This window comes from Lithobates pipiens, unplaced genomic scaffold (assembly GCF_037356315.1).
Source record: "Lithobates pipiens isolate NorthernLeopardFrog02 unplaced genomic scaffold, aLitPip1_a1.2 Scaffold_18, whole genome shotgun sequence".
Lineage (NCBI taxonomy): Eukaryota > Metazoa > Chordata > Amphibia > Anura > Ranidae > Lithobates > Lithobates pipiens.
Genome location: NW_027507758.1, coordinates 344,252,296 through 344,277,555, shown reverse-complemented (window position 1 = coordinate 344,277,555; position 25,260 = coordinate 344,252,296). Strand labels below are relative to the sequence as shown.

The 25,260-nt window shown below is 42.9% G+C and overlaps 1 protein-coding gene across 2 annotated transcripts in view; it reads left to right on the top strand.

The window, feature by feature from the left end:
• Positions 1 to 25,260, top strand: part of SMAP1 (small ArfGAP 1) — a 453,919-nt gene that overhangs the window by 31,983 nt on the left and 396,676 nt on the right. The window lies entirely within an intron of this gene.

Here is a 25,260-nt window from a genome sequence, read left to right as displayed (position 1 = left end):
AATTAATTATGTAAGAGCTGTCTGCTGCTTGAATCCCTATCCATCGTCTGTGGTTTCTTCCGACTTCATTAAGCATTAGAAGAAAACACAGGAACTGTATGATTTGACTTCAAGCAAGGACACAAGTTGCGGTGCTTTTATTTAAATTAGGGCTTCTTTTCACTAGATGTAATAAAACGCATTTGTAAATGCAGTACGAACGCATATGTAAGAAAAATGAATGTATTTCATTAAGCCTAGGTTACATAATTGCAGTGCTTCATGTGTGTTTGCTGTGCGTTAATGTTTTTTTTCCATTTAAACAAACAACACAGTAGAATACTACACAGTAGAAAAAGATGACCAATAATGCCAAAAACACTGCAATTGTGTTGCAAACGCATTATGAATGCATGTAAACATGAGTGCAGAGCTGCAAACTAGACATGGGGGTTGCATTGTAGACAAACCCACACTAAACTTAGTCTGGCCATACACGGTTTGAATCTGCTGAACCAGCTGAGATTTGAACAGTTAATGGGCAGGCTTAATGTACCCAAGTTGATCGATCAGCTTGTGTACAACCAGCCTTCCGGATTCTCTTGGGATTATCTCCAGCGGTTTCTATAACCACTAGCAATAATCACTGTCTTCTCCCGGTGGGGGGGGGGGGGGGGCGGCTTTCCCCCCAGGAGAAGACAATTACTGATTCCCCTCTCAACACTGCCTGTTTTGATGGGGGAATTGTGCAAACTGCGGTTGCAGGATAGAAATTCACGCCATTTATGGGCAACCTAATTGCCTTTTTGCACTCTTAGGTATCCGTTTATTTTTTCTGTTGGTTGTTCTTGGTTAAATGTCTTATTTTCTAGGAGGCAGCCAATTGTTTGAATATTTTATTGCCACAGTGGTAGTAAAACCTGTATATCTTCTGATAACCTAAAGAAGTTTCCTATCACACTGAAATATGGCTGTGTGTCCCTGAGGCACTTGCAATGAGAATCTACAGTTCCCAGGTTTTTGTAACTAGTCTGAAGGATCACAAGCAGTAAAGGAGTTTTACTACAGATAACTGCATTGTTTATGGATTGGTGCTCCAATTTTAAAACTGCATGAAGACCTTCTCTGGCACTTTTTGTTCACATGTAACAATCTGTTTTTTTTTTTGCTAGAAAATTGCTTTGGAAAAAAAAATAATATATATATATATATATATATATATATATATATATATATATATATACACAGACCAAGTCTAATGCTAGAATTACTGTACATGATCTGTTTTCGGCGATACGTCACATGTGTGCAGGACTAATGCTCTTGTTCGCCTTTGTGCGCTACCATGGGGGCGGGGGCACTATTTTTCAATATTGGTTGTGTTTTTTTGTTTGCTGTCACAAGGTATTTAAAACCTCCTTTTGTGACAGCAATAGGCATGTGACAGGTACTCTTTATGGTGGGATCTTGGGTCTAGAAGACCCCAAATCCCTCTTCTGTACTTAAAAGTATTCAAAAGACCAATATTGGTGTTTTTGAATACTTTTGTTCTTTGAAAAAAATGGTGCCATTGATATCCAGGTAAACCAGACATGTCATGTTATCGCTTCAGGGTTACCATAGTGGAGACCGGATCAAAGCTGATCCTGTCTTTGTATGGGTCTCCAACTAGCCAGTGGACTTGCGGGGGAGGGGGGTGGGGGGGTGTTAAGAGTCTCCCTTCTGCTGCTTGTAATGGCAATTGAGCTGTGATTAGCAGGCATCACCCCGGTACAGTCACTTGGTCAAATGATGCACTACGTGATTTAGCGACAAGTGGCTGATGTGCTTGGGACACAGGGACAGAAGACCAGCTCCAGACAGACTGCATCCAGGGGTACACTTCTGTCCATGTATGCAAGTAAATGTGTGACACTGCATTTACCATCTTTTATTTGTAAAGGCTTCTGTGCTGCAAAATCCTTTTACTCCTGAGTGCAGTGTTTTTTTACCTTTTTTTTTTTTTAGATATAGATATAGATATAGATATAGATATAGATATAGATATAGATATAGATATAGATATAGATATAGATATAGATATAGATATAGATATAGAGATATAGAGAGAGCTGAGCAATGATGGATAGATGTATTTCAGTGACAAACCCAGTAGAGGGCGTTATGTTACCACATTTGTTATTAATTCTTGGTATTTGCTGGGTGATAGTTGAACTATGCTGACGTCCTTTGAAAGTGAATTAACTGGTTTTCGTAGTATACATTTAGTTTGTAGGTTCCCCCTCCTCCCCAGCGTTGACTATTTTTCTTTTGTATTCTAGCCATGTACTATGGTAGCAGACTTTAGTTACCCTGATTTATCTTGGCTGCTGAATTAACAGCAATGTGTCAAATGGCCAAAAAGGATCTAGAAGGCCAATATGTTGTCATGGTCATATGATACAGAGAAGCTCTTTGCTTATGAAATGAAAGGAAAACCTTTTACACATGTAAATCTTACAAAGATCATGGTTAATAATTGACTTTCCCATTTCAGTGTATAACCAGCCAAGAGTTTCTCTTCCTGTACTGTTGCAAGCTGGAGTTTCCCTTTTAAATTGTGATGAATATATAGTGAGTCAGAGGGATTATAAAGTGTAATAAGCCTTCATTATAAACTATTTAAATAGAAGCATTATGGCTTGCTGTTTCTCCAGTGATTCACTGTTAGCTGAGAGAACTGTAGTTCATGTCCATGTAATAAGCCAAACCTAAATTAGGAACACTGTGCAGCCTATACCCAGGATAAACATGCATTTATTTCAGCTCTGCCTACATTCTTTTTTTCTGTGTGTCTTTCATGTGCTGCTGTTAGTGGTAAGCTTTAGCCTTGTTTAGTCTTCAACTTTCCTCTATAGTAAGCTTCTAATTAGAAGTTCCCAGTAGGCGTACTAGTCAAGACTTCTATGCAGAAATCTTCAGCAGTAGCTTAACATTGTGACAGGCTAAAAATTGTATGCAAGCCATTCAATGGCAGTGTTTTGGAATTTTGCTAACAAGCCTAGCCTTTGATATTTTTCATCTGTAAAAACCAAATGATGTTGAAAATATATAATTAGGACTTGCCTTCAGGAAAACTACAGGAACAACTTTTACTTATTTTTTCCATCTGTGTCCCATTGGGGAGATTTCCCCATCACTTTTTTGCCATAGCCAAACAAAGTGAGAGGAAATCCCTACAAATTAACAAAATCCCTTGGGGACCCCCAGGCCATCAGAACTAGTGTCCCCATTGCAAGATTTCCCCTCCCCTGTTTTCTGGGGACAACCCAAAATTTGGGGCTCTTTTGCTAATCCATCTCTCATCCAAAAACGTGCTTGTGCACATCGCCGAATCAGATCGGGCTTAGGTAGGAAAAAAAAGGGGGTGGAGAGCTGCAGCACATAAGGTTTTATACCCTAATACATTGAATGCATTAAGGAAAAAAAAAAAAATCTTCTTAAGGCTTTACAAGCACTTTTCCACAGTCCACTGTTCCACTGGCTCTCTGCTCTGTTCCTCGCCACCAACCCCCCCCCCCCCCTTTTTTTTTTTTTTTTCTTACCCAAGCCTGATCTGATCCAGCGATGTGGAGAGGGTGGGAGGGGCTGGCTCAGGCTCTCAGCAGCTTGATGAGGCTGAGCTATCTGACGGCCCAGATGTCTGGGTGGATTCCAACATTTTAAAGTGGAAGTCCTTGCAAAATCTAAAATCCCTGCATCTATAGACACCGGGGATATCCCTGTAAAGAAAGGACGAGTATACATACCTTTTTGGAAGCTGATCTGATCCGCTCCGACACGATCGCCAGCAGCAGAAGCTTTGCAGATGACACAGAGGACAACGGCTGTGAAATGAATGGGAAGTGACGTCCTCCATTGTCCTCCATTTCCTCTCCACCTGCATACACAGAGAAGCTCAGTGTGAGATCTGGTCAGATTGACTTCCAAAAAGGTATGTATACTCCCATATTTTTTTTTTTTTTTTTTTCTTTTCTTTTCTTTACAGGGATATAGAAGTTGGTGTTAGATCCCTGGTGTCTATAGATGCAGGGATTTTAGATTTTGCATGGACTTCCATTTTTAAAGTTGGGCTAGATCCAGAGCCTGGACTGACTGAATGATGTCAGCTGACAGTGGAATTTTCCCCGCTATTGGCTGAAAACAGGCCACAGGAGCGCAGAATGAGGTGCACACCTGTGATCCATAAAAGTGTGAACAAAAAAAGCTTTGACTACTACTTCTTTAAAATGCTAGTTTCCTTTTTGTGTCTGGCTTCAATACTTCTGGGTCATTGACCCAGAACTTGCATACCAAGTAAATTCAGAGGTATAATGCTGAAGCAAAGCATATATAGTACATGATGGTTGGGTAACTATTCATTTCAGGAAATATCAGCAATGGCCTTCCACATATTTTTTATTGTGACAGCTTTTCTTTTAGCAGAGTATTTGTCTTTGGAATTACAAGCATGCATTTGATTTTGATAGACCTGTGTATTTGAAAAGGAATACTACCAACACAGGTCGTGGTTTTATATAAATTGTTTTCATGACTATTGCAGACAAGTATAGCCATACAGGTTTTGCTTTCCTTCATTCTTGTGTTAATGTTTTATGTTCTGTGTCCTATTTGGTGGTCCTCCTTTAATAATGCAGTATTTCCCCATTGAATCCGCCCATGGTGTGTGTGTGTGTGTGTGTGTGTGTGTGTGTGTGTGATACTTCTTTTTTTTTTTTTTTTTTTTTTTTATTGCATTGTGTCCAAACTTTTCGTTCTACTTGGAACCTGAACTTGTGGCTTTTGCCACATATTTCTGTGCAACTTGGGAACACTTGGCCTACATTTCACAGATGGAGATTTAGGCAATAAATGTACTTTTCCTGAAAGCTGTAGGGATTTATGGAACTGGACAGCCAGCTGTTCAAGGTCCATAGCTAGATACAATAGGTAGATTTTCTTATAATTTTTTCTTTTTTTTTTTTTCTTTTTAGTTTTTGAAGTGTAAAACTGCTGACTAGCCAATACATGATTTGGTGTTCATAGCATGCAGGAACTATATATAAAAACAGCATTTACAGAATCTATGGCTGGACTGACTTTTGCCTAAATTGATTACTCATTAAATTCAAAGTAATGTCCAAAGTTTGTGTAGAAAGGCTACTTTTTGTTCATTTTATTATATATGTCAATCTATACTGTGCAGATTTTCTTTGATTACATTTTCTTTTTTGTTTACAAACGATTTTTATTTGGTACATAGAGAGAGTACAGAGAGTAAGCATAGATATAACATAATAAGTGCAATGTATATCAAGATAAACCTAGAAAATCACCATAGATACAAAATTTGTACAAGATGCAGTGCATATACATTTGATTACATTTTCTGTGCTAAATACCATGATTCTTGAGTTTAAACTATTCTGTCATTCCGTTTTGCAGTTTATACATGCCCTCTAGTGGAAAGTTGATACATTGCATCTTCCTTTCCATCAGCGTTCAAATCCAGTATGTGAGCAATAATGATGAAGTATTGACACAGACCAATAATGAGATCTCTCTGCCTGCATTCATATTTTAAAAGGGCAGTTTGGGTGGGTGGGGGTTCTGTATCCTATTTTATAAAATGTGTAGCGCATTGTTTAGGAATATAGTGCTTTTTGTGAGCTGTGTGAAGTTGGCACCCCATGTTTGTAAAACCTGAATAAAAATATACCATTCGTTTGTGCCGCGTTTGTGCTGATTTGTGCCGCAAAAATTAGCGTTTGTGCCGGTTCGGTTTCTGAGATATTAAACATTCAATTTAATGCAAGCCCCGCCCACTTTGCACCCCACGTTGCTGAATTTGAAAAACAAACGCGCCATTTGTTTGTGCCGCGTTTGTGCTGGTTTGTGCTGCAAAAATAAACGTTTGTGCCGCTTTGGTTGCAGAGATATTGTGCGTTATATGTTGTGAAACCCCGCCCATTTTGCACCCCATGTTACCGAATTTGAAAAACAAATGCGCCATTCGTTTGTGCCGCGTTTGTGCTGGTTTGTGCTGCAAAAATAAACGTTTGTGCCGCTTTGGTTGCAGAGATATTGTGCGTTATATGTTGTGAAAACCCGCCCATTTTGCACCCCATGTTACCGAATTTGAAAAACAAACGCGCCATTCGTTTGTGCCACGTTTGTGCTGGTTTGTGCTGCAAAAATAAACATTTGTGCCGCTTTGGTTGCAGAGATATTGTGCGTTATATGTTGTGAAACCCCGCCCATTTTGCACCCCACGTTACCGAATTTGAAAAACAAACGCGCCATTCGTTTGTGCCGCGTTTGTGCTGGTTTGTGCTGCAAAAATAAACGTTTGTCCCGCTTTGGTTGCAGAGATATTGTGCGTTATATGTTGTGAAACCCCGCCCATTTTGCACCCCATGTTACCGAATTTGAAAAACAAACGCGCCATTCGTTTGTGCCGCGTTTGTGCTGGTTTGTGCTGCAAAAATAAACGTTTGTGCCGCTTTGGTTGCAGAGATATTGTGCGTTATATGTTGTGAAACCCCGCCCATTTTGCACCCCACGTTACCGAATTTGAAAAACAAACGCGCCATTCGTTTGTGCCGCGTTTGTGCTGGTTTATGCTGCAAAAATAAACGTTTGTGCCGCTTTGGTTGCGGAGATATTGTGTGTTATATGTTGTGAAACCCTGCCCACTTTACACCCCACATTGCTGAATCTTAAAAACAAACGCGCCATTTGCTTCTGCCAGGTTTTTGCTGGTATAGTTGCAGAGATATTGAGCAGTATATATTGTCAAACCACAACAACTTAGCACCTCGTTATTAAATCATACATACAACTAGATTTATTTGTTAATGGTTTGTGCAGATTTGGTGGCTATTATACATGTTTTACTTCATATGCATAGTTTTGCCACCCCCACAGGGACCCCCCCCTTTCCGATTCTCTAGTGCTGAATGGAAGAACAGACAGGGAGGGGGCGGGCACAGATGGCTCTGGCTCTAGTGAGCCAGAGCAGTTGTCAATCAGGCGGCAGGGTGGATCTCGACAGTATTGTCAGGATCTGTACCAGCTGCAGCATTGATCTGCACTGGCAGGATATAGTGGGCAATGGCCCGCCACATGCACATGAGTTTTTTTGTCACAGGAGAACATACTAAATGTCACCTTGTGAACAAAAAGAGAACTAAGGCCAAAAAAAGTTGGGACATAGTTCTCTTTTAACATAAGTTTAAACCAGACGTTAACCAAGCAAAAACATTACTCCAGCAGGAGAGAGAGGTTCGGAGTGGCCATCTACAACTTTCAAGCAAAACAAATGAAGAACTAAGCTTGCAGGTGGGAGATACAGTGCAGATATTTGATTTGTTCCTCCAAGTGAATCCTCTGTACCACCCTTCATATGTCTCAAAGTAGGGGATATTTCCAGCTGCACATACTCATCAGAAAGAAGTGCAGATGACGGAGGGGCGGAGTTACTACATGGCGCCAAGCAGCAGCGTGATGCTGTGAGCTCCTAGGCATTCCCCCCGAGCGAATAAGCTAAGTGAGCCTGAATTTCCGTGTTAAAGCTGATTTGTGCCCCCACCATGGTAGCTGCTTATCGGTCTGTTACGTGCTGCTATCCACCTACTACCTACCCAGTTTCCGGATCTCAGCTGGTCAGTCGTCTGTCTCCCCACTGTCCCTGGTTGATCGACCCGCAGTGAGCCATCTACTGGGCGGCAGTGGAGTAGCATGGGTTGTCAGCACCCGGGTCAAGGCAAGTAATTTGCACCCCCTAACCTGCGGACTTTTAGCACTCCCCGAGTCCCTTCAAATACAATAGCAGTGACCTACCTGATTCCTATACTGACCACTACACTAACCTACTTGATTAATTCCTTTACTGACCATTACACACTACACTGACCACTATACTATACTGTCCACTACACTGAGAACTACACTGACCACTATACTATACTGACCACTGTACTATACTGACCACTACACTACACTGACCACTATACTGTCCACTGCACTACACTGTCCACTATACTATACTGTCCTACATTACACTGACCACTACACTGTCCACTATACTGACTACTATACTGTCCACTACACTGACCACTATACTGTCCGCTACACTATACTGACCACTACACTGATCACTACACTATACTGTCCACTACACTGTTCACTAGGGATGAGCTTCGTGTTCGAGTCGAACATACATTCAACTCGAACATCGGCTGTTCGTCCGTTCGGCGAATACCGAATGTTATGGGCTGTTCGCGCCAAATTCATGTGGCGCTCATGGCCCACAATGCACTGCGCCACCGCAGTGCATTGCTGGCTCATGATTGGCCAAGCATGCACTGTGACCCCGCATGCTTGGCCAATCACAGCGCCGACAGCAAGGAGAGCCATGATTGGCCACAGGCAGGATGCCTGTGGCCAATCATAGCTCAGGCTGTGTAGTACACGCCCCACACTATATAAGGCCGCCAGCGCAGCGGCCTTGTGTAGTGTATTGGCGTCTGTAGGAGTTAGTGGGTGTTCGGTGTTCAACACAGTATATTATCGGACGATTTTTCGTTCTTGCTCTTCTGTAGTGGTTGTTGTCTGCGTGCCCTGACCGCAGTATACACCATTATATCCACCTATATAGCTAGCTATATTTCTCTTTTTTTAATAGAGCTTGCAGTCAGTTGTAGGAGATTGTGCGTGCTGTCTGCGTGCCCTGACCGCAGTATACACGGTTATATCCACCTATATAGCTAGCTATCTTGCTCTTTTTAAATAAAACTTGCAGTCAGTTATAGGAGATTGTGCGTGCTGTCTGCGTGCTCTGAACGCAGTATACACCGTTATATCCACCTACATAGCTCTTCTCTAATTGAGCCATCTGTAGGAGTTAGTGGGTGTTGTGTGCCTCCAGCACAATATACACTACCCGAATGCTGGTTTTCCCATCTCTCTTCAGGCCATTACCATGTCTGGAAGGCCAACAAGGAGAGGCAGACAGACACGAGCCGATAAAAGAGGGCAAGCAGGCTCTGTGTCTAGAGACAACAGTGCTGGTCGTGGACGCGGTGCATCGTCATCATCAGCACATGGCCATGAGACACGCTTGTCCTTCTTTTCGGCAGCTGGACATGTTAAGCCGCAACATGCCGAAGACTTGGTAGAGTGGATGACCAAGCCCTCTTCATCCTCCTCATCCTCTCTCACCCAGGCTTAGGGTACTAGCAAAGAAGCTGCCAACCCATCGTCTTCCCGCCTCTCAATGTCATCATCAGGGACTCCTTCCCTTGACCCACCACGTCCTCCTGAGGAGTCTCCTGAACTGTTTGAGCACAGTGTTGGGTACATGCTCCAGGAGGATGCACAGTGTTTAGTAGGCACTGATGATGATACTCGGCTAGAGGAAGGCAGTAGCGTGAGCGCAGAGAGAGGGGATGCTCAAGAAGGACAGCAATCTGGCAGTCATGTTCCACAAGCTGCAGCATACTGCCAGGTTTGCTCCAGCGATGAAGAGGGAGGGGATGATGAGGGCACTGACTCCACGTGGGTGCCTCATAGGAGGGAGGAGGAGGAGGCACATGTCCAACGAGGCAGGATGCCCTCCGGGGGCCAGCTTAGGGGCAGCACACTGACTGAATCACACCGCAGAGCTCTGCCTGTGCAGGGCGCTGCCTCTGCGCGTTATTCTAAAAGTTCTTTGGTGTGGGCCTTTTTTGAGACGAGTGCATCAGATCGCACCGCTGCTATTTGCAACATATGTCTCAAGCGTATCTCGCGTGGCCAAAACATTAGCCGCTTGGGCACCATATGCTTGACCAGACATATGTTGATCTGCCATGCAGCTCGTTGGCAAGCGTACCTCAAAGACCCACACCAAAGAACAAAGCGGACCTCTCCTTGCTCCTCATCAGCTGGCATCTCCAACCCCACTAGACCTTCAGTCCTCTCTGAAACCTGCTCTGAGAGGAATGAAGGTGTAGAATTAGGTGTGTCACAGCCAAGTGCTTCCGGGCACTCTGCAGTACACCCACGTCCGATTATAGCAGGCAAATGTCCCTGCCCCAGCTGCTGGACCGTCGAAAGAAGTTCACTCCCAGCCATCCACATGCCCAGCGGTTGAATGCTAGCTTGGCCAAATTGCTAGCACTTCAACTGCTGCCTTTTCAGTTGGTAGACTCTGCCCCCTTCCGTGAGTTTGTACAATGTGCGGTCCCTCAGTGGCAGGTCCCCAAACGACACTTTTTCTCACGGAAGGCGATTCCGGCTCTCTACCGGCATGTGGAAGGCAATGTCCTTGCCTCGCTAGACAGGGCGGTCAGCGGTAAGGTGCATATTACCGCTGACTCATGGTCCAGCAGGCATGGACAGGGACGTTACCTGTCTTTCACGGCCCATTGGGTCACTCTTCTGGCAGCTGGGAAGGATGCAGGACAAGGTGCAGTAGTGTTGGAGGTTGTTCCGCCACCACGCCTCCAAAATGCTACTACTGGTTGTGACACACCTCTCTCCTCCACCCCCTCCTCTTCTTCCTCCATGGCCTCTTCCAGTGCTCGGTCCTCAGAACCAGCGGTGCTCCGTAGGCATTCCAGGGGCTACGCAAGTACGCAGGCAATACGATGCCATGCCGTGCTTGCTCTGGTTTGTTTGGGGGACAGGAGCCACACTGGGGCAGATGTTTTGTCAGCTCTGCAGGGGCAGGCCGAGAGGTGGTTGACGCCACGCCAGCTTAAGCCAGGAATGGTGGTTTTCGACAATGGCACCAACCTCCTCTCCGCCCTCCGACAAGGACAACTGACCCATGTGCCCTGTGTGGCTCACGTCCTTAACCTGGTGGTGCAGCGGTTCTTGGGCAGGTACCCGGGCTTACAGGATGTCCTGAAGCAGGCCAGGAAAGTCTGTGTGCATTTCCGCCGATCATTTAATGCCTGTGCTCGGCTGGCTGAGCTCCAAAAGGAGTTGAACCTGCCCAAGAACCGACTTACATGTGACATGCCCACCAGGTGGAACTCAACGTTGGCCATGCTGCAGTGGCTGCACACGCAGCAGAGGGCCATCAATGAGTACCTGTGCGACTATGGCACCAGGACAGGGTCAGGGTAGCTCGGTTTTTTCTCACCACGCCAGTGGGGCATAAGGGATGCATGCACTGTCCTGTCACCGTTTTAGGAGGCCACAAGGATGGTGAGCAGTGACAGTGCATGCATCAGTGACACTGTACCTCTTATCCACCTCTTGGAGCATACGCTGCATGGAATAATGGACAGGGCACTTGAGGCAGAACAGAGGCAGGAAGAGGAGGGCTTCCTTGCCTCTCATGGCCCCCTTTATCAGGACAGTGTTCCTGCTGTGCCACCCATCACACAGGAAGAGGATGAGGAGGAGGAGGAGGAGGATGATTGTGTCAGCATGGAGGTGGATGCTGGCACTCAGCATCAGCAGCAGCAGCAGTCTTGTAGGGATGATTTACAGTCCCAAGAAACCCGTGGACTTGTACGTGGCTGGGAGGAGGTAGCTGCAGATCATGTTGTCATTAGTGACCCAGAGGACTCCGGACCGAATGCCTCAGCTACCCTATGCTGCATGGCCTCCCTGATCTTGCAAAGCCTGCGGAAGGATCCTTGTATTCTTCGGATCAAGGAGAGGGACCATTACTGGCTGGCCACTCTCCTTGATCCACGGTACAAGGGTAAGGTTGCCGACCTTATCTTGCCGTCGCAGAGGGAGCAGAGGATGAGACATCTCCGGGAGGCCTTGCAGAAAGGTCTGTGCAATGCGTTCCCAGAGACTGGGAGGTTACAAACTCCTGGTCCTGGACAACGTGTTGCTGAGGCATCGGTCAGAAGGAGCGGTGGAGAAGGTGGCCGTCTGACCGATGCGTTCAGACAATTTTTTAGTCCGCAGCCCCAAGGTATGATCGGTTCCAGCAACCATCGCCAGCGTCTGATTTACATGGTGCAGGAATACCTAGGGGCAAGGTCAGACTTGGACACCTTTCCCACCGAAAATCCTCTGGCTTACTGGGTCTTGAAGATGGATCACTGGCCAGAGCTTGCACAGTATGCAATTGAGCTACTAGCCTGTCCTGCATCCAGCGTTCTTTCGGAACGCACCTTCAGTGCTGCTGGTGGCTTTTTTACCGATCACAGGGTGCGCCTGTCCACCGACTCAGTTGATCGACTGACCTTCATCAAGATGAATCAGTCTTGGATCACCCACAGCTACCAAGCACCTGAAGCTGATGTAACCGAATAATTTTTTTTGAAATATCACATCCCTTCAAGACTACCTATGCTGATGTTGAGTGACTGTCCTGTTATGTTGATTGTCTATCCTCTTCCTCCTCCGCTGATATGTTGGAAGAACATTTTTGGTTCTGGGTGATGTCACCAGCCCAATTTTACAGCCCCTGTTTAACAGGGGCGTTTAATTACAATTTTTGATGCAATGCTTTGCAGCAGGGCTCATTCCTGCACCACAACTAGAGTACATGGGAGAGGTTGCAGTGTCGTGGCACCAGCACCAGTGCCTAAGGCCCAATTTTTCAGCCCCTGTTTAACAGGGGCATGTAATTACAATTCTTGATATAATAGTTCACAGGAGGGCCCGTTCCTGTGCCCACCCAGAGTAACGGTGAGGACTTATAGTGTTGTGGCACCAGCACCACAACCACCAAAGGTCAATTTTTCTACCACTGTTCAACAATGGCATGTAATTACAATTCTTGATATAATCGTTCACAGCAGGGCGCTCCAGCACCCACCAAGAGTCACTTTGAGGGCTTACAATGTTGTGACAACACCAACACCTTGTTCCGCCATTTCTGCAGAGCATATAGGGCAGGCCCCTACTTTCAAACATCCAACTTACAAACATCTCCTACTTGCAAACGGAAGGAGACAACAGCAAGTGAGATGAAAAAAGATGGACGACAAAACAAATTATACAGGGGTGATAACCCTTCCCTATGTTTTCCAAAAAGCTTAAAAATAGATTTTTTGACTGGAGCTACACTTTAAAAATGTACCAGTTGAAAATTACAAACAGATTCTACTTAACACAACAAACCTACACAATCCCTGTCTTGTTTGCATCGCCTGTATACTGCTGTTCTGAGTATATAGGGCCTGGTGTCCCCACATCTTTCCTTTTTGTAATATGGGTACAGGGTTCCCCTTAATATCCGTACAAGATCCAAAGGGGCTGGTAATGGGCGGGGGGGGGGGGGGCTACCCATGCCATTTTTCTCAATGATTTTCATCCATATTGCCGGAACCAGATATAACATTAAAACCGCAAGCAGTTTTAAATGATGTTATTTCCGTTTAATGTCATTTTGTGCAGGGACTGTTCTAAACACGGGAAACACGTGGCACTTCACAGGCATACTACAGACACCCCCCAGGCACGATATTTAAAGGAATATTTCACTTTTTTTCACTTTAATCGTCATTAAAATCAGTGCTCCCGCCAAAACGGCAATTTTTAAAAACATTTTAGGCATTGACCCATGTCCCCTGGGGCAGGAGCCAGGTCCCCAAACCCTTTTTAGGACAGTATCTTGCATATTAGCCATTAAAATTAGCACTTTTTATTTCAAACGTTTGAGTCCCATAGACTTCAATGGGGTTCTAACGTTCGTACGAATTTGAGGTCCGTTCGAAAGTTCTGATGCGAACCGAACTGGGGGGGTGTTCGGCTCATCCCTAGTTTAAAGCATTTCTGTATGTTACTACAATGATTTTACATTCTGGCTACCCCTGAACAAAGGATGTATACAGTACATAGGGACATCAGTTATTAACACAACTAGTGTTGCCACCTGACCACTATATTAGGTTGATGTGCTAGTATTGCAAAAAAAATTGTTTGTATACATACAGCAAACACACGATCACCTATTCCAAATGTATTATTTTCACTGCAATTGAATACATTGCATAATTATTAATAATAAGTAAAATTAAAGATGTTAAAAATAAATTTACCCTGGATTCCCTGAGCTAGAATGAAACCATCAAGCAAAAAGTTGTTCGAGCTCCAATGCTGCCTTTTCCAGGGTACAGTATGAAGTGCAGTGCTCGGCACAGTGGGAAGAGCTTTACATTAAGGAAACCCAAGCTGAGTATAGGTTCTGTAAGTTCTGTATGTAAGATGTAGTAACAAGGTGTAAAGTCAGTGTGGTTTCACAACATATAACACACAATATCTTCGCAACCAAAGCGGCACAAACGTTTATTTTTGCAGCACAAACCAGCACAAACGCGGCACAAACGAATGGCGCTTTTGTTTTTCAAATTCGGTAACGTGGGGTGTAAAGTGGGCGGGGTTTCACAACATAGAACACACAATATCTCCGCAACCAAAGCGGCACAAACGTTTATTTTTGCAGCACAAACCAGCACAAACGCGGCACAAACGAATGGCGCATTTGTTTTTAAAATTCGGTAACATGGGGTGCAGAATGGGCGGGGTTTCACAAAATATAACGCACAATATCTCCGCAACCAAAGCAGCACAAACGTTTATTTTTGCAGCACAAACCAGCACAAACGCGGCACAAACGAATGGCGCGTTTGTTTTTCAAATTCGGTAACATGGGGTGCAATATGGGCGGGGTTTCACAACATATAACGCACAATATCTCTGCAACCAAAGCGGCACAAACGTTTATTTTTGCAGCACAAACCAGCACAAACACGGCACAAACGAATGGCGCGTTTGTTTTTCAAATTCGGTAACATGGGGTGCAAAATGGGCGGGGTTTCACAACATATAACGCACAATATCTCTGCAACCAAAGCGGCACAAACGTTTATTTTTGCAGCACAAACCAGCACAAACGCGGCACAAACGAATGGCGCGTTTGTTTTTCAAATTCGGTAACGTGGGGTGCAAAATGGGCGGGGTTTCACAACATATAACGCACAATATCTCTGAAACCAAAGCAGCACAAACGTTTATTTTTGCAGCACAAACCAGCACAAACGCGGCACAAACGAATGGCGCGTTTGTTTTTCAAATTCGGTAACGTGGGGTGCAAAATGGGCGGGGTTTCACAACATATAACGCACAATATCTCTGAAACCAAAGCAGCACAAACGTTTATTTTTGCAGCACAAATCAGCACAAACGCGGCACAAACGAATGGCGCGTTTGTTTTTCAAATTCAGCAACGTGGGGTGCAAAATGGGCGGGGCTTGCATTAAATTGAATGTTTAATATCTCAGAAACCGAACCGGCACAAACGCTAATTTTTGCGGCACAAATCAGCACAAACGCGGCACAAACGAATGGTATATTTTTATTCAGGTTTTACAAACATGGGGTGCCAACTTCACACAGCTCTTTTTGTGACGGGAATGGACATGGGTTCAAAATGATGGATGATATTTTGCTATTTGCTATGTTAATTTTGTCTTCAAAAATCTTTCATTCATAAATATCACTTGGATGTGATGTGTCCTGACACAAATGGCAATAAAAATTACCAAATTTTAAAGTACACTAAAAAATAAAAACCCTTGGCTGCATTCCCACCTGAGCGTATCAATTTCAGGCGGAAAGTCTCACGCTTTTACCACTTCTTCTTTTTTTTTTTTTTTTTTTTTCCCCCAGGGTCTAGCAGAGGCTGTGTAAATTACCTGACTCCAAACTGCAGTGCTGTCCTCCCTTTCTCCCTGAAGCTCCAGTCTGTGGGCAGTGTCTTGGCATCATACCGTGCAAGGATATTGCCCTGTATTGTGCATGGTGGATGCAGGAGTGCAACCAGTCATAGCATCTTCTGCAACCTCCTAGATTTAAAGCATGGCTATATTGCACACAAGCACCACAAATCAAATGTTTTATATACCGTGTTTATCAGCGTATAACGCGCACATTCAATTCAATTTTAAATGTATCTATATATCTCTATCATCCTTCCTTTTTTTTTTTTTTTGCAGACACTCTACAGATAAAATGTCAATCGTTGCAATATTTTTACACTGTATTTGCGCAGTGGCCTTTTTTAAATGCTATTTTTTTGGGGAAACAATACACTTTCATGAATTAAAAAACAAACAAACAAAAAAAACCCGTAAAGTTAGCCCAAATTTTTTTGTATAATGGGAAAGATGTTACAATGAGTAAATAGATACCTAACATGACATGTTTTTTACTTTTGTGCATACTTGTGGAATGGCAACAAACTACGAACAAAAATCTCCATATGTAACGCTTTAAAAATTTGTACAGTAGAGGGGGTCTTGTGCTAGAGTTATTGCGCTCGCTCTAACAATCATGGAATTACCTCAAATGTGTGGTTTGAACACGGTTTACATTTTGTGGGAAGGTCTTGCAGAACCGTTTGCTTTTGCGCGTGAGTACGAAGGGATCTCTCCCCTCTCCCCTCTCCCCTCTCCCCTCTCCCCTCTCCCCTCTCCCCTCTCCCCTCTCCCCTCTCCCCTCTCCCCTCTCCCCTCTCCCCTCTCCCCTCTCCCCTCTCCAAACATCCCTTGTAACAGTAATAGGCAGTGACAGATACTCTTTATGGAGGGATTTGGGGTAACTTGCGCCTCCCGGTGTGACGGGATTGCCCAGGGGAGCAGTGTACATCCCCCTCACACTGCTTGTAATAACAACCAAGTGGCTGGGTGGTTGTTATAAGAAAGCAGACTGTTATATATATACACAAGGTGGTGATTACAGCTGCAAACTCGCCCATCCATGTCTCCATACTTTATTTTGTTTTAGAAATCTTTCAAAAATCATCCCCCTAGCATTACAGGCCATAGCCATCTTGAGTATGTGCAGATTAATGTAGCATTTACTTCCTGGAATCCATCTGTTGCAGTGCCTTGAAAAAGTATTCATACCTCCAGAGGTTTGATATTGAACAAACCACATCATGAAGGCCAAGGAACACACCAGACAGGTCAGGGATAAAGTTGTGGAGAAGTTTAAAGCGGAGTCAGGTTATAAAAAAAATATACCAAGCTTTGAACACCTCACAGAGCACTGTTCAAACCATCATCCAAAAACGAAAAGTTATTGGCACAATTGCGAACCTACCAAGACATGACCATCCACTTAAACTGACAGGATGGGCAAGGAGAGTATTATTCAGAGAAGTAGCCAAGAAGCCCATGGTAACAATACACTGTCATGAATTAAAAAAAAAACAAACAAAAAAAACCCGTAAAGTTAGCCCAAATTTTTTTGTATAATGGGAAAGATGTTACAATGAGTAAATAGATACCTAACATGACATGTTTTTTACTTTTGTGCATACTTGTGGAATGGCAACAAACTACGAACAAAAATCTCCATATGTAACGCTTTAAAAATTTGTACAGTAGAGGGGGGTCTTGTGCTAGAGTTATTGCGCTCGCTCTAACAATCATGGAATTACCTCAAATGTGTGGTTTGAACACGGTTTACATTTTGTGGGAAGGTCTTGCAGAACCGTTTGCTTTTGCGCGTGAGTACGAAGGGATCTCTCTCTCTCTCCCCTCTCCCCTCTCCCCTCTCCCCTCTCCCCTCTCTTGGTAACTCTGGAGGAGCTGCAGAGATCCACGACTTTATGGAAGTGTAGCAAGAAAGCCATTTTTGAAAGACAGCCATAAGAAGTCCTGTTTTGCAGTTTGCGAGAAGCCATATAGGGGACACGACAAACATGTGGAAGAAGGTGCTCTGGTCAGATGAGGCCAAAATTGAAATGTTTGACCTAAAAGCAAAACGCTGTGTAGTGGGAAAACAAATACTGTACATCACCCTGAACACTCCATCCCCACCTTGACACATGGTGGCAGCGTCATGTTGTGGGGATGCTTTTCTTCTGCAGGGACAGGGAAGCAGGTCGGAGTTGATGGGATGATGGATGGAGCCAAATACAGGACAATCTTAGAAGAAAACTTGTTAGTCTGCAAAAGACTTGAGACTGGGCCGAAGGTTCACCTTCCAGCAGGACAACGACACTAAATGTAGAGCCAGAGCTACACTGGAATGGTTTAGATCAAAGCATATTCATGTGGTAGAATGGTCCAGAACTAAATCTAATTGACATTCTGTGGCAAGACTTGGATTTGATTTAAATTGCGATTTAAGTCGCCATTTAAAGCACTAGTTAAAAGGCTTGATTTAAATCCTAAAGTGCATCTGTCATTTCTGTCCCACAGCAGATCCTCGTCTGGCCTGCTGTTGACTCACCAACAGTCCCATTCACTTTAATGGGATGGCTGATGATGCAGCAGTGACACAAGGGGAGGGACGTGGCAGCAGCAGGTGAGTGGATGCCACTAACAGGCGCTGCCATGTTAGATCTGAAATGACAGTGCTCTTCAAATGTAAGGACTTACTCTTGCTGGTATTTAGAATCTCTAATATTTGCAAACAAAATGAAGGTTTCCTATTTAGGATAACAAGCTGTCAGGTTAGTAAAACAGTGATATCAGAACTGATAAAAATTTTTTTTTTGTTTTGTTAGGCTCGGCTCACACAGGGGGCGACACGACTTGCCGCTCCGCGACCTGCCGCGACCTCAGCGGCGACTTGCAAACGACTTCTGTATAGAAGTCAATGCAAGTCGCCCGAGGTCGCCCAAAAGTAGTACAGGAACCTTTTTTCTAAGTCGGAGCGACTCGAGTCGCTCCTCTTGGAACGGTTCCATAGTACAGAACGGGGGCGACTTGTCAGATCGCGGCGCGTCGCCCCCTGTGTGAACCGAGCCTTATTTTCTTTTTGTTTTGTTTTTTATCTTTGAATTACATCCACCCTGCTACAGATGCTCTCCATCTAATCTGACAGAGCTTGAACTATTTTGCAAAGAGGAATGTTCAAAAATGTTCAAAAATATCACTCTAGATGTACAAAGCTGGTAGAGACCTCCCTAAAGAGACTTGCATCTGTAATTGGAGCGAAAGGTGGGTCTACAAAGTATTGACTCGGGGGCTGAATACAAATGCACGCCACACTTATCAGATACCTATTTGTAATCCATTTTGAAAACCATTCTATTCCTTCCACTTTACAATTATGTGCAACTTTATGTTGGTCTATCACACACAATCCCAATAAAATATATTTACGCTTTTGGTTTTAATGTGACAAAATGTGGAAAATTTCAAGGGGTATGAATACTTTTTCAAGGCGGTGTATTTATCAGAGAATGCCTCCTCCCCTCCTTGATGACTCCTGGAATGTATGACCTGATTTGCCCAAGCCTGGGAACCAGGAAGTAACCTGAAGAAATGTAAATAAAAAAGGCTAAAACAAGAAAATATGATGGTAAAGTACGGTATATCTATTTGCTAATGCTAGCAGCATAAGGATTAAAAATGGTCAATGTTTATTGAGAGCAAGTGGGAGCAAGGTTGCATCTGTTTTTTATTGCACACAAATATACCTCTATAATAAGGTTGGCTACAAAGCCTCAACATTGAATGTAACAATGTAAAATGTCTAGGTGGTGGTTCACTTTGTGTAAAAAGTGAATGTATGTTTGTTCTTTGTAGATTATTTCTGCACATTCTGTTCTCATTTGTGTGCTATTTGCCAGGCTTAGATTTTACACAATACATCAACCTGTGAAATGAAGCCTGTGCATTCTGAAATCATGTATTGTATAAAACGTGAACCCTGCACTATTCTAGTATGTATAATGTGAAGAATGGTTTCATATGTTTTAGTATTGTCTGCATTCTATAGCAGTGCTGGTTTCAGAAGTCCTGCAGTATAATGCCTCTCAAAAACATAGAAAACCTTTCCATGTGTGTCTTTTGTTACAGCTGTATGCCCTAGAATCTGTCACATCCGTGAACCTTTTTTTCTTTATAGGCTATTCATTACAATATTATACAAAATATTCGATTAGTAAAAATATAAAATAGGAGTTTGTTCATTTCCTCTATGTATAGAGACTTTTGGAAATCCTTGTGTCCCTATTGGAAGATTTTCCCCTCTATTACTGTCCTGAGAACAACCCAAAAGGGAGATTCACCCCCTCGTTCACTGATAACGGTGACGTGGACAAAACAAGGGGGTGAATCTCCCTAATGGGGGGTACAGACAACAGTAAAAACCCGATCGGAGCTCTGCCTTTAGTTATACTTTTAAATATTTTAAAAGGGGGGGGGGGGGGGAGCCCAATCCAAAACGTTTTAGAGCTGCAGATATTCATTCTCCAGAAGCTGAGAAGGCCACTAATTCACAACAGGAAAACCGCATTCCCACAAAGAAAGATTTTATTAAACTTTTTTCTCTTTAGTTTCTATCCTGTAGAACTGATAGATCTTTAGTTGCAAAATACGAGATGATGCCAGAAGATGAAGCAGCAGCATAGCAAGGTTTTGTATAAAATAAATTCAATTGTAATATGATTCATCTGCAGCAGTTTACTGTTTCACCACTAGGTGGAAGTCTAAGAATCTGTTTTGACAATATACATTTTTTTTATTTTTTTTATCCACTTACAGTAGCTTCATTATTAAGCCATTTTATCAACTGTTTTTTTTTTTCCAAGTGCAAGTCAGTGTTTTATATATTTTATGCACCTTGGTTTAAATATTCTTTTTTTTTTTGTTGACAGATAAGTGTTGATTATTAATCAAATGCATAATGTATGATTAAAAAGAACGTGCACTAAATCAAGAGTCTGAACGGTCTTTACATGTGGTGAACTTGTCCTTTGTTTTACCAGAATTCCACTGTAGGCACCTTATCTTTGTTGTCGGAGCAGGTTTTCTCGGGACATTTGTTATATCACCCCCTCCACAGTTTGTTTAATGCATGTTTTGCTTTGATTCGGCGGGGTGCTGGTATGAATTTTCATTCTTAATGACGGTTTTGAGAAGACTACTATATTGCAGAGCTTTTGCTCACTTTTTATTTTACCCTCACCAGTGTGAACACCGAGGCATAGTCTTGGGAGTATAATGAGCAGTGGTATGTGTAACCCAGGGGGGTAGGCCAATTATTGCAAAAATCGTGAGCCAGTCTGCCTAACCTAGGGGCTAGAAGGAGCCAGGGGATTAGTTGCTTATATAGACAGTACAATAAAATAGTTTTATTTTCAGTGGCATTGGCTGCCTGCCTCCAGAGAGTTATCCAGTCCCTGCATTGGGTCATAGTAATAAAGCAAACATTAATCTTCATTTGCCTGCACATGATGGATGGCAGAAACTTCATGTCTAAGTGATTGTATCAAAAGTACCATACAGTTTTATAAATTCTGGGGGCTTATTTTAGCTGGCTTTGGAGAGGGACATGGTTTTGATTGCTTAAAGCTGATCTATCCCAAACCTGGCACACTAGGGGTCTCCAAACGTTTGTTCACTGTCCTTCAGTCTTTATTGGGGGCCAGTCTGTGTCAGGAGTACAAAATGTCCCAGCATCAGTGGGGGTAAGAAATCCCCCATAATTGGTGTCATTGGGAGGAATTGTGCCCCATCATTGATGTCGGTGAATAAAATTGTGCCCCAAGGACTGCGTCAAAGCCAGCAAATGGCTACAGTTTGGTGACCACTGTTCTACACTGAGAGTTTATTATGGCTTTGAAAAGACTCCCATGGTAAAAAAAAAATCCTGATTCTGCAGAAATGTACTGGTTTGGGTGATGGTAATCTCATCTTTTGGTATTTTTTTAAATAAACTAGTCACAAGCCAGGGAAATCAAAATGGGGCATACTATAAAATGTACGAGAGGTTACTTTTTTCTGTACAAGCTGAGTTTAGCCTAGCTTGTGCCTGGTAGGTTGGCAGGGTGCAGCAAGACCAGCTACTGTATCTTTGTATTTGCTAATTGCTTAGCCACTGTTTATAGCAAAATGATGGCCGGGCAGCGGTTCAGTTAACCTGACTGGACGTCGTATGATGTCTTTCAAGATAACTGTTGGCGTGGGTCAATCGGTGGTGCTGTGTGTCAGTCTTACACACTGCTACACCGATCTCGGTAAAGAAAAACCTCTGATCACAGCCCCATACCCCCCCGCGCGGATACCCATGCTTGACCACCAGGGATGGCCACCACTAATGGATGACCAAGTATGCCACCAGGGATGCCACATTTGTGGGAACAAAATGATAAAAAAATTTGGGTACAGTGTAGCATGACCGCGCAATTGTCATTCAAAGTGTGACTGAAAATTGGCCTGGGCAGGAAGGGGGTATAAGTGCCTGGTATTGAAGTGGTTAGGAATGAGCTGTTCACTGCTGTGACCTCTTATTTATCTGTTCTGGCCTCTTATGTATGCATTTCTAAAACCTCACTGGACCCGTAGCAGCCATTGAAACAAGGCACCTGAGACACAAGAAGCTAACATTGTTGGTTGCTGATATTTTCTAGTGTACCATTGTGTGATCTTGTATGTCTTTTCTATTTATTCCCTCAACATAGGTTAGTAATGCAGTAACAAAAGAGAAGTACCTTTTTTTTTTTTTTTTTTTTTTTAAGCCGTGTGCGGCACCCTGCAGCTTTTAATTATATAAGCTCCTAATGGTGACGTTCATCTCCTCTTCAGCTAAGTGTTCTATCATGTGCTGGAGGAGTAGTGAACTAGAAAGACTCCTCCTGAAGCACACCATCTCTATGAACTCAACATTCCATAGGTTGTAGATAATAAAAAAAAAAAATCTGCCTAGGAATATTAGCGCCATTTACACCAAATACAAAACAAGCATTTGTACTTTGACAGGTTTAATCACAAAATTATATTGACAACAGTTTCCCCTGTGATTCACACAAAATATCTTGATGATGGGCCGTGATCTTATTTTAACATGAGCAGCGTAAGTACCTGGATTTGTCCCTTGCAGTCCTTGAACAGCAGAGCTCAGAGAGGAAGACAAAAAAAGGCACAAGGAGCCAGCCAATTCATGTGCTGACAATGATCATGCTGATAGAAGGTGAAAGCAAAGTGACAGTTGGGCTTATTACTGCTTCACTTTTAAAGTGGCCCTTCAGTCGTTTTTTTTTTTTTTTTTTTCCAACATTCCATCTGTTAAATCTTCTGCCCTTGTTTTAACTTTACTGGCAGAAAAAAAGTTTTTCTATCCAAATACCTTATACAGCCCACTTCCTGTTTCTTGTCTGGGGAAAAATGCCTAGGCTTAGGACATCATTTACAGTTCTCTCACTCGTGAGTTTGCCAGGAAGGGAGGGGGGATGAGTTATAAGAGGGCCAATGAGAGCTGGAGGGGGGGGTGTGCCTTTAAATAAATCCAGGAAGTGAACCGGCAGCAGCTTCAGCTGCCTACAGTTAAACTGGCTGCAGCCAGACTCAGTGGGGGAGATTTCTGCAGCATATTTGGCAAGTCCAGAATGTGTGTGTGTGTGTGTGTGTGTGTGTATAAAAAAAATAAATAAAAAAAATAATAATAAATAAATATTTGTGTTATATATATATATATATATATATATATATATATATATATATATATATATATATATATATATATATATATAGGGAAGCTTCAGAAGAATGGCAAAGATGTTAGTTTGTAATAACAAAAAACATGTGAGCAGACCGCAGTTTCTCCAACTATTCCATGTCCTATTCCAGGGTCCATGAGATCCTGTGCTCAGAGGAATTGGGTTTGTGGACATAAAGTACCTGCAGGGGCAGCTCTGGATTGAAGGAGAGTATTGCAGCAGAAGTGTGTGTGTGTGTGTTTGTTTTTTTTTTTGTATTAAAATGTCTTTTTGCTTCTGAACTGTTACATTATGGTGTTTGAAGGTTCTTGATATCCTATTGTTAACCTTCTAATATAAAAAGGAAACCAAAATGGACTACAACACGCGTGCATTTTTTAATATGTATCTAAAACGGAATTATTAAACGTTTGTATGCTCCATCCGCCAGTGAATGTAATGAGTGTTAATAAGTAGAGGATTTGATGGAAATGTTCAAATTTATAGGTGCACCATGCCAGAAAGAATGACGGTTTTATTTCCAAATCTTGTTCTTGTGGCGAGAAGTCATGCAGAGAATGTGATTCTGTGAACATCTTTGATTTGTTTTTGCAAGTCCATTCCTTCAGCATGGTCAGTGTGATTAGTAATTACTGTCAAGAGCCAATCCTCAAAACAATTAGCTGCAACTTCACAGCTAGATATGTGGCTCAAAATGGTAAAACTATTTGCATGTAAAGGTCCTGGTTCAAAATGCGCTGCATTCAAGTGGAGGTTTTTGTTTCCTGTGAGTGCTTTCTGAATATTTGGGTTTTTTGTGTTTTTCTACAATTTTACAAGGTGGTGGTCATTTCAAACAGCCAGTTAGGGTGATCAGGTAATCCTAATGGAGCCAAATGATTGGAACATTGACTAGACTGGTTACAAAATGCCACCAATTCACAATTGTTCTCTGTGGATCATTACAGAGATGAGTTGGAGGCTCATGTTGTAGTCCATGGTGAGTTTACTGATTTTATCCACTGAATCTCCACCATGAAAATTAACCACTTTTTTTGCTAGAAAATTGCATAGAAACACCCCCCCCCCCCCCCCAACATTATATGTGTTTTTTTTTTTTTTTGTTTTTTTTGTTTTTATCAAAAACCCTAGAGAATACAATGGTGGTCGTCGCAACTTTTTATCTTGCACGTTATTAGTGAACATTTTTCAAAAACTTTTTTTTTTGGGGGGGGGGGGGGGGGGGTCGCATTAAAAATAATTAGTGAGGCCAATTTTTTTGCATGTGAGAGATGAAGTTACGCGGAGTAGAATACCTAACATGTCAAGCTTCAAAATTGCACACGCTCATGGAATGGCACCAAACGACGATTACAATTTTTTTTTTTGCTGGGTACATGTTTTGAGTTAGAGGAGGTCTAGGGATAGAATTATTGCTCTCGCTCTAACGTTCACGGTGATGCCTCACATGTGTGGTTTGTTAATTTTACTTTTTCTTTTTTTAGTTTGACACTTTAAAAAATAAAAATAAAATTGATCGCTTTTATTCCTATTACAAGGAAACCTCACTTGTAATAGGAATATGGCATGATTGGTCCTCTTTATAGTGAGATATTGGGGCACTAAGACCCCACATCTCACCTCTAGGCTGGGAAGCCTGAAATATCTTAAAAAAAAAAAAAAAAAAAAAAACTATCACAGCTTACCAACCGAGGTGGCACCATTTTGTTTGAATGCAGAGGCCGGATGTGACATCCTAACATCGTGCCCGGCCTCTGACCGATCATAGAGACTCCGGTGACAATCTGGTCTGCCGGAAAGATCTATGATCACCCTCCGGGGCCAGCAGGTCCTGTCTGACTTAC